The sequence below is a fragment of the Furipterus horrens genome, unplaced genomic scaffold (genome assembly GCF_987537825.1).
Source record: "Furipterus horrens unplaced genomic scaffold, mFurHor1.1.pri manual_scaffold_12, whole genome shotgun sequence".
NCBI classification, from domain to species: domain Eukaryota; kingdom Metazoa; phylum Chordata; class Mammalia; order Chiroptera; family Furipteridae; genus Furipterus; species Furipterus horrens.
Genome location: NW_028327182.1, coordinates 22,904,447 through 22,914,935, shown reverse-complemented (window position 1 = coordinate 22,914,935; position 10,489 = coordinate 22,904,447). Strand labels below are relative to the sequence as shown.

Sequence of the window (10,489 nt, the reverse complement as noted above, 5' to 3'; positions counted from 1 at the left end):
TAGTTTGGTCCCTAGCAGAATGAGTCAAAGCAATGTACTCCCATATGTAATTTCAAGCTATGGAACATGCAAAATGAAGCAAGAACTAAGAACACTAGCATGCAATCTGTGATGTTCTGCTCTGATGTATCCCACGTGGTTTCTTTCCTGGATGCAAGGAGTTCAGGCAAAACCGCAAGAACTTCCAATAATAAAAATAGTTATCATCCAGCGGAATTTGTGATTTTTGCAAGCTTGAAATCATGGCAGATCCAGAAGCTGATGCTCAGTTCCAGTTCACTGGTATCAAAAAATATTTCAACTCTTACACTCTCACAGGTAGAATGAATTGTGTACTGGCCACATATGGAGGCATTGCTTTGCTAGTTTTATACTTCAAGTTAAAGCCCCCAAAAAATCCAGCTGTGAAAGCAACATAAAAGGATTCTAAACTGTACCTCGTCTGTTAATTTCCCATGCCTGGAGAAGCTAATGTCAACTCATCATGTGATACTCAATTTGTACAATAAATTATGAACCTGGAAAAAAAATAGTTATCATCCAGTGAGAACCTACTATGTTCTATTTATTAACTCATTTACACTTCATAACAGTATTCAAAAATATTCCCACTTACAGACAAGGAAACCAAGGCTCACAGAGAAAAAAAGTTACCATTTCTGTTATTTTTAAAAAAGATTTTATTTTTAGAGTGAGGGGAAGGGAAAGGAAAGGAGAAAGAAAGGGAGAGAAATATACATGCGATCAATCGGTTGCCCGGGCCCACATCCCTGGCATATGCCCTGATCAGGAATTGAACCAGCCACCCTTCAGTTTGTGGGACAATGCTCAACCCACTGAGTCACACCACTGAGGGTAGAAAAAGTAACTTTTCAGGAACCTAAAGTCACTAAACAACAGTGCTGGGATCTGAGCTCAGGTATGCCACACTCTTCCCACAATTCTACAATGCTGTATAGTAAATAAACATATGAATAAATAAATAAACTGAGCTATTGAGTGCCTTTTATTTTGGCCACCTTCCACTTAGAATTCAATTAATCAGAAAGCAAATACAAAGCAGTCAGAAAGCAACATGTTATGGTCTTAAGGAGCACTGGTATGAGAAGTCACCAAGCCTTGAGTTTGAATCCCAGGACCACCATTTAATAACTGTGACATTAAGAAACTATTTAACCCGTCTATGTATTTATTTCCTCATCTTTAAATGAGGACAATAATTCTATTCTCAAATACCTTTTAAGGCATTAAATGAGGTGATGTATATGTCACCTAATTGTATTCTTTTGAGATAAGATCTATGGCTACTGGAGTCCACTTGCACGACCAATCTTTTCTCAATATCCTTAGTTATTTATGAGTGCCCTATCTGTCTCACATTATGTTCTTTGCATGGAACTTCATCGGGACCTCTTCTTTCTTTTTTTTCTGTGCAAATACTCCTCTTCCAGATGCAGTCTTCCTCAGCTAGTAACTTCCCTGATCTCTCAAAGGGCATTATGATTTGTGCTAGAGCTGGGAAGCGAATAGCTTTATCCCAGTTTGAAGCCATGTTTTGTTATGTGCCTCTGAAGCATGCTTTTGTTTCCTGCTCAGAACACAATTTCTTTCACAAACATGACTTCTGCACATATTGTTTGGAAACCATCTCTTCTTGGGCCCAAAGAACCAGTTTCTCAAGACAACAGAGGACAGATACCACACGCTCCCCTAGCATCATCCATTTTCTATTTCCTATTTCACCTTTTTTCTCCCCACTGTCACTGTCACTGTCACTCTGCCTTCAGCCAAAGTACAAAAGTGCCCTTCCATATTCGCTTCCATAAAAAGATACCTAGAAAAGTCACTAGTTCGTGCACTTTGCCAAGGTCCAGACTCTGAATCCCAGTTTGGCTCAAATCAGCCTGATGAGGACATTTTCTAGCACTGTGTCTACTAAATGGCAACTATTTAGTAAATGCTAATTTCCTTCTTTAATCGTAATATGTTTAAGCCTTTAGAAATTTAAAACAATGCAATCAGATCTTCCTAGGATGGGGCAGTCAAAGCCAGTGTTGTGAGCATAGTGCAAAGAAAGAAAATTCTTACTATAAAGGCCTCATTATTAACCATATAAACATCAAGGAGTAGCAATAAAATAAATGCCTACCAAAAAATTCCTGTACAAAAGTTAAGATATGAAATGTCTATGTTGATAGACAAAGAAAGTGTTCCCCTATCTTTTTATTTGGAGGAGATATTCATGGGAAAGTTGGGATTTCAGGGGCTAATAAATGAAGGTATTGAAGGTTTTATCCATTCCTGGAAAATGGTCCAAGGACTTGGTGAAACCTAAAAAAATTCTGAAGTGGGGTAGGATCATGCAAGAAATGACAGTAGACAGAAAAACTTAGGGAAGTAGAGAAAAAATGAAAGGTTTATCCTGTTTTAAATGAATGGCGAAGATGATCTAGAAGCATAATGTTCTGGCCTGGCAGAGATATAGGAGTGGAAGGAGAAGAATAAAAGGAAAAGCTGTCATTGGACCAGGGGAGAAAGCAGATGACTATAGAGAGCAGCATTGCTTCCTGAACTGAGAGTAAGAGTAATTGAGAAGCACAGAACCTTATTACTCAATAGAAAAATATAAAAAAAGAACACATCTTTCTCAACATGCCAATGAAATGTCACCATCCTTTTATAAACACCTAATGTGTCTCTTTACTTCCCAAATCCCTATTATACCCTTGAAGACCTTGCATAGTCTGCAACCTACCTAATTCTGCAGGCTGGGATTAGTTCCTTCAGTTCCTTGAAATGAGTTGTCTCCCTAAATGAGAGCCTTTGTTCATGCTGCTTCCTCCCAGCAACACTTGGCTTCTGGTCTTGGCTATACTATTAACTAGCTGGGCAACCTCATACAAGCCACTTCAAGTCTCTGCGCCACCATGTCTTTATATTTGTTAAAGGAAATTGATTGAGAAAAATCTTTAAATTTATCTCCAGCTCAAATATTCTATGAGTCTATGAATATTCAGAAGAACGTTATTAGCATAATTTCAGGCTCAGAGAAAAGAGAAGGTAATTGACATTTATTAAGAGGCTACTACTGTGTAATGCTTTATTTTAACCTAACAAAAAAAAAAAAAAAAAACCCTTCACTTATAGAATTTCCTTAATTGCAGATATTGTAAGGAAGGAAAACATAATCATTGTAGGAAGTAAAAGTACATGGTGAAAATATTGCCTTTAAAATATTGTTTACTAAATGCATGTAAGTCAATTAAAAATTTTTTCTATTATAACTGTCAACCCTAAAGTCATCATTCTTGACTGTATTTTTGACAAATTGACCGTCTTTCTTTAAATATTTGTATAACCTTATATGTTTACCCTACATGCCTTCTGAAGATCACTCTGAACTTTTCAAATTCCTTGGTCTTCCTTTTCCACTGAGATTAGATACTAATTATTTTTAACTAACTTTCACATATCTTTCTTAAGTATATTCTTTTCTTTTTTTCCCCATAGATTTCCCTCACTTCCTTACTAATGTCACTTCTCAGGAAGGAGTTAGCCAATGTGGTTTGTGACTTTTGAAATCTAGTAAAGAAGGCAGGGATGAGAGAGAGTATGGAGTCAGCCCCAGGGAATACATTCCCTGCAAAGACATGGTCATCACTCACAGCCTTGGTCTGCAGAGATTGTGGCAACATAGTGAAAGGACTCACTAATCTGGGACCATTAGATCAGGATTCATACTCAAAAGTGCAGGCAAGAGGCCATATTGAAGGTCAAGAGCAGAATGGATGGTGGAAAACCTCAAGTTACCACTCAAACCTGTGAAAAAAAAAAAGCGAGAAGTTGGCTGGATGGAGAAGATACAGGAATACATGTATAGCAAAAATAGGAAACTGAGATTGGCATAGAAGATTCGGATCCTTTCTTTAAAACAAACTGAAATAACAAGGTCTTCTTCAATACTTCAGGTCCTCATAGAGGTTTTGTCACAGTCACTTTGTTCCAAATCTGATACATGTGAGAAAATACATGTTGTACCATGTAGCAGCTCAAGATGCACCTGTAAACAAAAAATAAATACAGTAATTATTCAATTCCTTTATTTTTGCCAGGCAATTATTTCCTTTTAAAAAATTGGGTAGCAGACATTGATATAAATGAGATTATTTAATTCAGCCATAGTATAAAAATAATAAATTTCTGTTGATAATGTTCACTTTAAATTCAGCACTAATTTTGACATTTGAAAGCTAAGTACAAATTTAGGCGCCTATCAACAATATGGGATTTTTTAATTACATATGCAACCATGAAATAAGACTCTCAATCTGGTGACACAATCATAAAACCTATTCACCTTCTTACAGGTCTTACTCAACAGCGGCTTTTTCCTGACCTGATAATCCTGCTTCACTCAGTGTAGAGAAGGTAGAATAACTATAAATAGGAACACAGTGTATTCCTATCTTTAAAAAAATTCTGGCTGTGTTCATGAGTTCCTATTCTAGGTTCCTGAGACCCACCATAGGATGCCAGTTTGTACACAAGGTGGGTTTGACCACTGACTCATGTTGACAAGTCAAATAGAGTGAAGTCTTTAATCAAAATCACTTCTATCTGTTTTTCTTTTTGCGATTGATGTGTCCAAAATTTTTCTATAGGTTAGGGCCTAGAAATTTGAGGGTATTTGTTCTTTGAAGTATCAATTTCAGAAGAGTTAAAGCTGTTCTTTCAGAAGAATTATGGCCCTTTCCAGACTTACGCCTTTACACAACCTACAGTGAATGTCTGTTACCTGAGCAAGGGTACTTGTGAAAATCCTAAATTTTCAAAGCTCTACCTAATTTACTTTGAACAGTTGGTAAGAGATGTGTACCTTGATTTTTTTTATTTATTTACTTATTGAATTTTCTTTTTTGTGACACTGATTAATAAAATTACATAGGTTTCAGGGACACAATTCTGTAATACATCATCTGTACACTGCACTGTGTGCTCACCATCCCAGGTCAAGTCTCCTTCCATCACCATTTACCGCCCACTTTACCTTCTCCTCCCTTCCCCCATAACCTCTTCCCTCAGAGCATCACCACATGGTTGTCTGTGTCTATGAGGCTTTTTTGTTTTTGCTTAATCGCTTTACCTTTTTTTTGTCCAGGCCCCCTTCTCCCTCCCTTTGACAGCTGTCAGTCTGTTCTCTGTAGATATGAGACTGTTTCTATTTTGTTTGTTTACTTTGTTGATTAAATCCCACATATAAGTGAAATTATATGGTACTTTTCTTTCCCTTACTGGCTTATTCCACTTAGTACCTTTATTTAATTCATAGCTCAGAAGATAGGCACTTGAGGCCCTCATGAGCAAATTCAGCTTTAATTTCACTGTGATGAACTATTTGTCAAAAGCTCAGTGGAAATGCGGAGTTTTGAGAGGCAATTAGTGTTTATGAAGTGTGGAAGGGTGGCAACAGAGTAAAGCATTTGAAAATCACCTTGAATGCTTTTACAGAGTGTACCCTGCCTGCTAAAAATCAGATACTTGGGTCATTCCATTCCTTGCAACCTTGCCCTTTCTTATGCCCTTGCCTGTCCCAAACCACACCATGCTTAGCTTCCCAGGTGAAGAATCACATCTTCAGAATTACTGTTACTGAGAGGATGAAAGCCTCTTCCTCAGGTTTCTGGGGGCCATTAGAGGCCTGGGACATTGAAAATAATGTGGTCCCCACTGACATTAGTTCAAAATTAAAATAATTCGACTAGTCTAAATAAAAATGAACCTGCTCGGAATGACAAAATCACCTGTATGCAAAAATTAAAACAGCATTTTTTTCTAGATTTTTCTTCTACATTCTCTCTCTGTTTTTCCTATGATTTTCCTGTTGGGTTACCCAGCACTGATTGGGGCAGAAATATTTGAGGACCATTGATCTAAGGGGTGTTAACTTTCTATTCCTCCAAAAATTCCCTAAATGCTATTACTGACCTAGGTGAGGGCATCTGAAAGTAATATACTTGGACCATATTACCTTATTTTCTGGAAAAATGCCTTCACTGAATTATGATTTAATTTTATGCCCTCAGCTTTTATAAAAGGTCATTTTTGAAGAATAGTCATTCATCCATTTGGAGAGCTATTCTGTGTCTTTTGCAAAAGCTAGTGAAAAACTTTGAACATCATGTAACCTAAAGTCACTTACATGAGCATTCGTATGACACATTTTCTCTTATAATTTGGTGACAGAGAAAATTTGTTTTCTTTCCGGTTTGTATTTTGCTTTTAAGGGAGCATTTAAAACTATCTAATTTGAAGTGTTTTCCATTTTGCTCACTAAAAAATACAAAATTAATTTTATTTATTTATTGTTATGCCTATTTCACCGTCTCAAAAGAAAATGTGTCCCTGCTTCAGGATAAAATATCATTCTGCCTCTTGTGAACAAAAGTTTGGTTTTCATTTAATGGACACTGAATCTTAACCCACCATGTGTCCCTCTTCACATTATCTGCAAAAAAAATGAAGCCAGTCTTGTACCCCCATCTTCAGTGAATGTGGAAAGCTTAATGGGGTGCTTCTTGTGAATAATTTCTGCTAGATCCATCGCATCCCCCCACCCCTCCTTAGTTATTGTCACATTTCCCCTCATTATGTCTGTTTTTAGTATATCAAACTACATTGTTAATATCTTTGTAAGATGCTTATATATGTCTCCTTTTTCTTGCTTAAAGAAAAATGAGTGAGTGCATGAATGAATGAATGCTTTTGAACACTTATCTCAGATTTTTGTTATATTTATTCTTCTTGTAATTATTTCTGAGATTTTCATTCTTATTGTCCCATTTTAAAATCATGATTCCTTTTTGGAAGTAGGCATGGTAAAATGATATTTAAATATATTTTGTTAAAATAATAATAACACTAATAGTGGAGTTAAAAGTTATCATGGAGGTGAAGAGTCTGGTTTGGTAAGTAAACTGAGAGAATGATAAAAGCATGTGGCTCAGCTTTGAGAAGAATTGTGAAAAAATACAGAGGACATACAAAACATGACTAATTTTTATTGATGAGATGTTCTCCAGGTCTTTCTTCATCCTGATTTTTAAAAAGATTTTATTTATTAAGAGAGCGGGAAAGGCAGGAAGAAAGAGAGGGAAAGAAACATCAATGTGTGGTTACCTCTTGTGTGTCCCCAACTGGGGACCTGGCCCACAACCTAGGCATGTGCCCTGACTGGGACTCAAACCAGAGACCTTTTGGTTAGCAGGCTGGCTCTTAATCCACTGAGCTACACCAGCCAGGGCCTGATTTCCTCTTTGTCTTAGTTTTTTTTGTTTGTTTGTTTTTTTTTTTCTTCCAGATACAATTTCTTTGCTGCAATCTCTACATTTACTACATTTTTTCTTCTTTCTTTAACATCTTACTTGGTATTTAAAATAGTATCAATTATGGACATACTCAGGTTTTAATTGAGAAAATGTAGATAATACAATAAAACTCTATGGTAACTATATAGCTAAACTTCAGTTCCCCTTGGAAATACATATGTGTTACAACATTAACTGTAAAATCCTAGCCAAGCTAAACTCATTTCAGTTAAGAAACTGTTCTCATAACCACATGTGGAGAAGTGAATATGGGCCTAAAACAGCACCTAAATTTGGGCATGAACCTATGCAACTTAATAAGATCAGTAATAGTAATAATTAATGAAAAATTATGAAGATGCTATGGGGGAGGGAAAGGTACAACTCTAGGGATCTGTGAAGATAATCAATGATGTAATTCGGTAGGGCTAACTATTTCATAGAGTGTTTGTATTATTTAGGGCTTCCTTCCGAAATACCGTAGTAGCTTTCCTTCAGCATTTTTAATATTATTATATATATATCAATGGTTCTCAACATGGGGTGAGGATGGGGAGAGGGGATGATGATTTTGCCCTCCTGGGGACATTTAATAACCTCTGAAGACTTTCTTGGTTGTCACAACTTGGGGGAGGGACCCTACTGGCATCTAGTGCGTTGAGGCCAGGGATGTTACTAAACATCCTATAATGCACAGAGCAGCCCCATAGCAAAGAATTATCGGCCCAAAATGTCAGCGGAGTGGAGGCTGAGAAAGCCTACTATGCATTAACCCTGTGTTACCGTCTGCTTCTGCACTCAGTCAGTTTGCACGCGATTGTGCCTCACACTCTGTCCACGATACCAGGTTCACTGGGGGACACATCACAGTGCACAACATGGTCTTCCCCTCATGGTGCTCGCAGTGTAACTGGCATAGAATCCATAAATAGGAATAATTTAAAGTCAAAAGTGATAAAGGCATTTAGGGTAATTTTTTAAAGTGCTACATGAATACAGAAAGAAGAGATCTTTTATTCCTCATTTGGCAGATAAAGGGGAACTCTTCAGGCAGGAGGTTACATTCAAATAAGGTTTTTAAGGCTGGGGAGATGTGACCACATAATATAAGTATGTGACTACTCAAACAATATTTTTTTTCAAAAGCATACACATGCTTAAAATACCAAGTTTCTGTCATTTACATGCATACATACAAAAATTTCCCTATTATTTACTTCTGTTGTTTAAGAAAAAAATATGGGTGAAGATGCCCTATATCAGCCTTTATGCTGCCTTGGTATTCTCTACTATGCATTGGCCCAAGGGACACCTAATGATGATCTTGAACTACATTCAGTCATTTGTAATCCACCTGACCAAAATGTGATTTCGCACTTCTGTGTTAAAGCAGATCAGCCAGGGACTGCATCCCTGCTTTCAATCAGCTGAAGCAGTTCCATTGAGAGAACAAAGTCTACACACAGGTGGCCTGATTAATGCACAATTTTCCTGCAAACTTGATCTTTAGGAGAATACCAAGAGTATATTTTTATTTTTATTTGAAGGAACTGAATAACCTACATGTTCATTTGCCATGGAATTATGTTTAAGGAAACATGATAAAAAAAAAGTGCTAGGTAAAAATAACATGAGTGAACTCTGAATGCAGTAGGATTCAAATGGAAAAAAGAACCATAGGTCATTCACACTGAGACTCATTCAAGAGAGTACACTAAATTAAGAATCTGTGAGAAAGTGAATCAAAAAATCCTTCTTTTGTTGGAGATCTTCCAATCATTCTAGAATACAAACTGTCTTTCTGAAAGTATGGTTTTGAATAATCTCAGAAGCTATTGAAACATAATAAAGCACATTTCTCCACTGATGCTGAAGTACTAAAGATCTCCTCCTCTAATCATAGCATTTATGTGTTTTATAAATATGGACAGACATTATGAGCTATAACTCAAATATACATTTGTAAAAAAGAAAAGGTTAAACTGTACATATTTAATAACGTCTATAAGACTGCACAGACTGCATGCATTCCTTGTTTTATGAACCACGTTGTTCAATACCTTACAAGTTGCACTTTAATCCCAATAAAAAATTTTTTTAAGTGGGAATGACATTAGGACTTTAAGTGGAGCAGCAGACCTGGCCCCTCCTTGTGCGGTGTCAGCTGTTTCTAACCTGCCGATAACAGATCTGCATTCCAGTGTCGCAACCGGGGTCACAACCAATGTTTGGTTTCTACCTCAGAAAAGTAATAACTCTTACAACTGCCCGGCTAGATAAAAATCTGATTAAAGAAAAGTCTAAATGAATCTGAAGATGGTTTGTCCACACAGAGATGTAAAGCCGTTATTACTCCTGGCTCCCAGCGAGGCTCAAGGAAGGCTGGAAAATGAATGTAGGCCACGCGGAAGGAGAGCCAGCCACGGCAAACTGATCGAGTTTCCAACTGTCTAACTTTTCAGTTGTGTGTTTTTTATATGTTAAATATGGTTCAGAAGATTAAAGTCTTCATTTTAGGCGAAGAAAGGAAATAATGTTTCCTGTCCCATTTGCCAAGCTAAGTGAACAACTGTTCCTGCGCAATTAGAATTGTTAATTGATTTGAAAACACAGGGCTTTGAAGGTGGAAAACTGCTGACATTATTTCAATGGGGAAATGCACTCCTGAGAGAGAGCACTGCGGTACAATTTCTCTCCTTGTTTTGTTGAATATACATCTATAAAAACACTGTGAATCATGCAGTAAAAACTGCTGTGCTGATATCATAAATCTCTGATAATAAAAATTTCATTGTTGAAACAATAAAATAGACTTTTATTATAACACAGAGTATCCACCTAAACATTGTCCTTTTAGCTTCTTCGAGTTAAATATATGCACAGTTTTACAGTCTATAAACAGATCTGGAATAAAAGTTAATAAATGTCAAAATTTGCATTTCAAAAAATTCTTGCTGCATTTTAGGGAAGATCAATCTATGAACCTTTCAACATTATGTCAAATGAAATGCTAATTGTACCTTTAGGAATTTCAGAGACAGTGACAAGAAACTAAATGCTCTGTTCCTTTGCATCAGCAAGTCGAGGATAATTGTATATCTACTCTTGTGAACTTCTAAGAAAAA

At 36.6% G+C, this 10,489-nt stretch overlaps 1 pseudogene; it reads left to right on the top strand.

The window, feature by feature from the left end:
- The first annotated feature begins 214 nt into the window (after positions 1-214).
- Positions 215-498, top strand: LOC149995950 (ATP synthase F(0) complex subunit k, mitochondrial pseudogene; annotated as a pseudogene).
- The last annotated feature ends 9,991 nt before the right edge of the window (positions 499-10,489 follow it).